Raw genomic sequence first — 6,000 nt, forward strand, 5'->3', positions numbered from 1 at the left:
ATACTCCACAGCTGCACTCACTATTCTGCTGGTGCAGTCACTGTGTACATACCTTACTTATCCTGTACTGATCCCGAGTTACAGCCTGTATTATACTCCAGAGCTGCACTCGCTATTCTGCTGGTGCAGTCACTGTGTACATACATTAATTACTTATCCTGTACTGATCCCGAGTTACATCCTGTATTATACTCCAGAGCTGCACTCACTATTCTGCTGGTAGTGGTGCAGTCACTGTGTACATACATTACATTACTTATCCTGTACTGATCTTGAGTTACATCCTGTATTATACTCCGGAGCTGCACTCGCTATTCTGCTGGTGCAGTCACTGTGTACATACATTACATTACTTATCCTGTACTGATCCTGAGTTACATCCTGTATTATACTCCACAGCTGCACTCCCTATTCTGCTGGTGCAGTCACTGTGTACATACATTACATTACTTATCCTGTACTGATCCCTAGTTACAGCCTGTATTATACTCCAGAGCTGCACTCGCTATTCTGCTGGTGCAGTCACTGTGTACATACATTAAATTACTTATCCTGTACTGATCCTGAGTTACATCCTGTATTATACCCCAGAGCTGCACTCACTATTCTGCTGGTGCAGTCACTGTGTACATACATTACTTATCCTGTACTGATACTGAGTTACATCCTGTATTATACTCCAGAGCTGCACTCACTATTCTGCTGGTGCAGTCACTGTGTACATACATTACTTATCCTATACCGATCCTGAGTTACATCCTGTATTATACCCCAGAGCTGCACTCGCTATTCTGCTGGTGCAGTCACTGTGTACATACATTACATTACTTATCCTGTACCGATCCTGAGTTACATCCTGTATTATACCCCAGAGCTGCACTCACTATTGTGAATGCTGCTTGCTCTGGTGATTTGCATTCTGGAAAGTCTCACCATCAGTGTTGACACTTCGTAAATTCCAATAATCTGGCAGCTTCATAGTCTCAAACATGCTAGTTTATGAAAATTAACTGTACCTGTCATATAACAGCCACGTGGGAATATCACTGGATGGAAGAAAAGGAATATACAGTATTTTCACAGTAAAATTCCTTTAATCCAGCATCAAAGTATCAGATTTTCTGTATTATTGGAAGGTAATAGGAGAGTGTATAAAATGCAGGGAACCGGGAGGAAGAAGATCCTTTTGATGTTCTCAGGTTATTAGAAGATCTGGATTATTGGAATTTCATCGTAGTTGATGGATCAGGTTACTTGTAGGTGACATAATGCCCTCACCAGAGGATAAAGTGCAGGCTCAGCCGGGGTGAAGGAAACCTTGGCCTCGTTTTTCTCCGCAGGTCACTGGTTGGGAAATATACGGGGAATTCCATCCTGGAAAATGATTAAAGGGATATTCCCAATCATTTATAGCTGGAATAATGAGAGGACGGGGGTGGCTGGGGTTAGGGGAATAGCTGAGCCTCTGCTCTACCAATTTCTGCATCTCCGGCTGCCGCTTACAGGGCTGTTCCAGAATGTCCAGCCTCAGCCATAAAGGACTGCTATGAGAATAACCATGTAGGCAGCATGCACACAGCAGCATCGCTCATGAGGGCTTTGCTGTATCTCCTTCACAAATCCACAACAAAGTCTGTATTACGGCTCTTGCATACGACCGTTTGTATTTTGCGGTCTTCAAAAAAACGGATCCGCAAAAAATACGGATGACGTCCGTGTGCATTCCATATTTTACGGAACGGAACAGCCGGCCCCTGATAGAACAGTCCTATCCTTGTAATGCGGACAATAATAGGACATGTTCTATTTTTTTGCGGACCGGACATGTGGACATATGGAAACGGAAGGCACACAGAGTAACTTCCGTTTTTTTTTTTTTTTGGGCGGATCCAATGAAACGGAGCGGACACGGAAGGAAAATACATTTGTGTGCATGAGCTCTTAGTTAAATCACACCCCCCAACTTTTTGGACATTCAAAGAGGGACACTTATGGTACATTGTGTGAAAGATCCGTTTTTACGGCATATCTATGCACTTCACTAGTTTTCTCTCACGAAATAGCGAAAAAATTATCCGAATATAGAAATTTCTAAGGGTATTTTCACACTTCCAGCAGGCAGTTCCGTCGCCGGCAATCTGGATGCAAACTGATGGCATTTGTCATCCGGAAAAGCGGATCCGGAATTTTTTATTTTTTTGCATTTTTAAAGGTCTGCGCATGCTCAGCCCAGAAAGCCGTATCTGTTTTGCAAAAGAGGGACACTTGGCAGGTCTGGTTAAATGTGCGTTCATTTTGCACACCGCACAAAACTGCCCACGTCCTGTCCGGGCTGAATCTCCTTCCCTAAAGACCACTGCTGACAGTGCAGCGCCCCCTGCTGTGCATAAAACGTATATGTAATCCGTGACTTCGACCGCTTCTATTTGTGAACTGCGTCTGGACTCAAACAGGTTTCTGATTTTGTCTTCTAATGGAAGTGGCCACCGGCTGCCTTTTCCAGCAGAACTGGTTTTTAGAAGACCACCGTTCTCCCACTAGTCCCAGGGGTAAGACCCCTGGATTTACGATATATCCTAAGGGGAGTAGAGTGAGTAAAGGGAGTAGACTATTGAAACCTATCCTCAGGATCAGGGCTGAGTGAATCGGGTACGGATTACTGTATCCGAACCTAATTCTTTTAAAAACTGCATTAAGAATATGGGCTCCGTCCTAATGTAAAATGTATGGCCTCAATGGAGGTCTTTCCTAAGTTTCTGCAAATATCGCGACTCTTGCTTCGCCTCGCCTCCATCACGTGTCACTTCCGTTTATTCGCATAAATCACTAAGCCGAACTTGGCTTTGGGCCTCATTGAGCTTTGTACTTTGATGTAGTAATTTATGCGAATAAACGAAGTGACACGTGATAGAGGCGAGAAAAAGTAAGTCTCGCGATATTTGGTAAAACTTCGGAAAGATCTCCGCGGAGGCCATACATTTTACAGTAGGACGGATGCCATATTCTTAATTATCTATATTTTTTATAGAATAGTTTTTAATAGAATAGGGTTTGGATACAGCAATCCGGACCTGATTTTTTCAACCCTACTCAAGATAGGTCATCAGTATCTGATCGGTGGGATCCAACATCCCAGCACCCTCGCCGATCGGCTGTTTGAAGAGGCCACAGCGCCATACATTGTATAGTGGCAGTGCTTCGGACTGCAGCCCAGGCCCATTCACTCGAATAGAACTGAACTGCACATAGGCCATGTGACATCACTGACCTAGGAAGATGCCGCAGCACTATGGCCTCTTCAAACAAGTGATCTGTGGGGGGTTGGATCCCCACCGATCAGATCCCAAGGGTGGGTCATTAATATTGAACACCCAGAAAATTCCTTTAACATACAATTGATAGAAGGACAAAGTAAAATTCCAAATTAGAAATACACCTGAACCATCCCTTCCCCGGGGCAGCTGCACAGTAAGAGGCGGAATCAGCATAACAGTTGGTTCTCCTCCCATTCACTTACCTGCATTAATGATAGCCATTGATCTTCTGAACATGGGACATCTCCTAAGGTTTGTGTCCACAACTTGCACCTCAAGACCGCATTTCCCAAATCAGATACCTTATTCAGAAAATGATGCACCACCGCCATGTTCTCCCCACCCCTGAGGACAGCATGTCTATACCTAACGATAAGGAGGGGCTCATAGCGAAGATAAAATGATATTGCTCGCAGCTGCTGCTTGACACCACCAAGCTTCTAACCAACTGAGATTACCCGTTCTGGTCCTCTTCCCATTTTATGCTATCATTGCAGTCCCTGGTGCAGCTTCCAAAAACCAACCTGGAATGGTCTACTTTCTCCAAGAGACCCTCAGCAGCAGCAGCATGGGTTGTGTGTAGTATGTACACCCTTGGAGCTTGGTGGTGGTCCATCTGATGGAACCCCTACCAATATCAACAGTGGCATACATAGAAGAAAGCCCCATAGCAAAGAAATAAAATGAGCCCCCATTAGGATGTTGGGTTTTACTACCCAGGACATGAGTCTGGAGCTTCTTTTCCACTTTCCATGACCCTTGGGCCAATCCCTCATGCTAATAATTCAGAGGAGAGTCCTATACAACCCAACAGTAAAGGGGTTGGGACCAGCCAGAATGGGGCCCACGTAATCTGCCGCTATGATATGTACAGCCTTAATTACCAAGAACGACAGGCCATACACATCCAGTAGATGCACATATTCGGGGCCCCTTGTTGACAGCCATGCTGCCCACACATCTCGTTATTGCATAGTCATGTCTAGTTGTCAGTGGCGGTGACGTCACATCCAGCTCTGTGGTGATGACTAAGCAATCACAGAATGTATACACTGCTGCAGCCGCTCCTGTGAGCGGTAATTATTTACATACCTGCAATGTGACTCCTGCCCAGCGTTCCCAGGCCCTGACTGAAGACGCTGACAACCCTCTCATGTGGATCATGTGACACTGTCTAATTATAAGTCATAATGAACCGGGGTTTGTCTGACTCATAATTATTTATTGAGCCATTACAAAAAAAAAACATTATTACCAAATGCGCATTTTCTTATATAAATAGTATGTAAGTATAATCATTTGCATAAATAGTGGAGTCACAATGTACATACATTACTTATCCTGAGTTACATCCTGTATTATACTCCAGAGCTGCACTCACTATTCTGCTGGTGGAGTCACTGTGTACATACATTACATTACTTATCCTGTACTGATCCTGAGTTACATCCTGTATTATACTCCAGAGCTGCACTCACTATTTTGCTGGTGCAGTCACTGTGTACATACATTACATTACTTATCCTGTACTGATCCTGAGTTACATCCTGTATTATACTCCAGAGCTGCACTCACTATTCTGCTGGTGCAATCACTGTGTACATACAATACATTACTTATCCTGTACTGATCCTGAGTTACATCCTGTATTATACTCCAGAGCTGCACTCACTATTCTGCTAGTGGAGTCACTGTGTACATACATTACATTACTTATCCTGTACTGATCCTGAGTTACATCCTGTATTATACTCCAGAGCTGCACTCACTATTCCGCTGGTGCAGTCATTGTGTAAATACATTACTTTACTTTTCCTGGACTGATCCTGAGTTACATCCTGTATTATACTCCAGAGCTGCACTCACTTTGACCACCCTGCAATCCAGCAGCTGTGGCCGTGGTTGCACACTATAGGAAAAGGCACCGGCCGGGACCATGGAAGTGTGCATATGCAGTGCGCTGGACGAAGGGTACTTTGGACTATGGATATTTGTGGACATTTGTCCTTATTGCTACTATGCAAAGCCATCAATGCCCCATTTTATAGCACTTTGAAAGGTTCACTTGCACTGTGATTTATGCTGTTGTGTGCACTTGTACTTTTCATACTACTGAATTGCATTTATATGTTTACTAGCAGAAGGACCCGGCTTCGCACAGGTATATTTCATCTATTTCATTTAATGTTTGTGTGTGTCGTTAAAATATATCGACAGTATCCCCCATAACAGTGACCTCTACAGCACCTCGCCCCCTTAACAGTGATCTCCACAGCCCCCACCCCTTAACACTGACCCCCCCACAGTGCCTTAAAATGGGACCTCCACAGCAGCCCACCCCTTTAATTTTGACCTTTACAGCAGCCTTCCCCTTTAACAATGAGTTTCACAGCACACCACCCTCTTGACAGTGGCCTCCACAGGTGCCCGCCTCCTTAATAGTGGCCTTTACAGCAATCTGCCCTTTAACACTGACCTCATAGCAGACCGTCCCCTTAACTGTGACTTCCATAGCAGCCAGCCCCTAGGGTGGTCAGAGGTCCAGTTATAGGCTTTCAGACTACCTGTCCTCCGTCTGGCATAGGGCCTGGACGGACACAGGGATGTCCTTTTGAACAGCTCACTCTCAGACAGCAGCACTGTGCTGTCTGAGTGTGAGCTGCAGGGAGAAAGTCACCATCCCTCC

Source organism: Bufo bufo, chromosome 3, assembly GCF_905171765.1.
Source record: "Bufo bufo chromosome 3, aBufBuf1.1, whole genome shotgun sequence".
Lineage (NCBI taxonomy): Eukaryota > Metazoa > Chordata > Amphibia > Anura > Bufonidae > Bufo > Bufo bufo.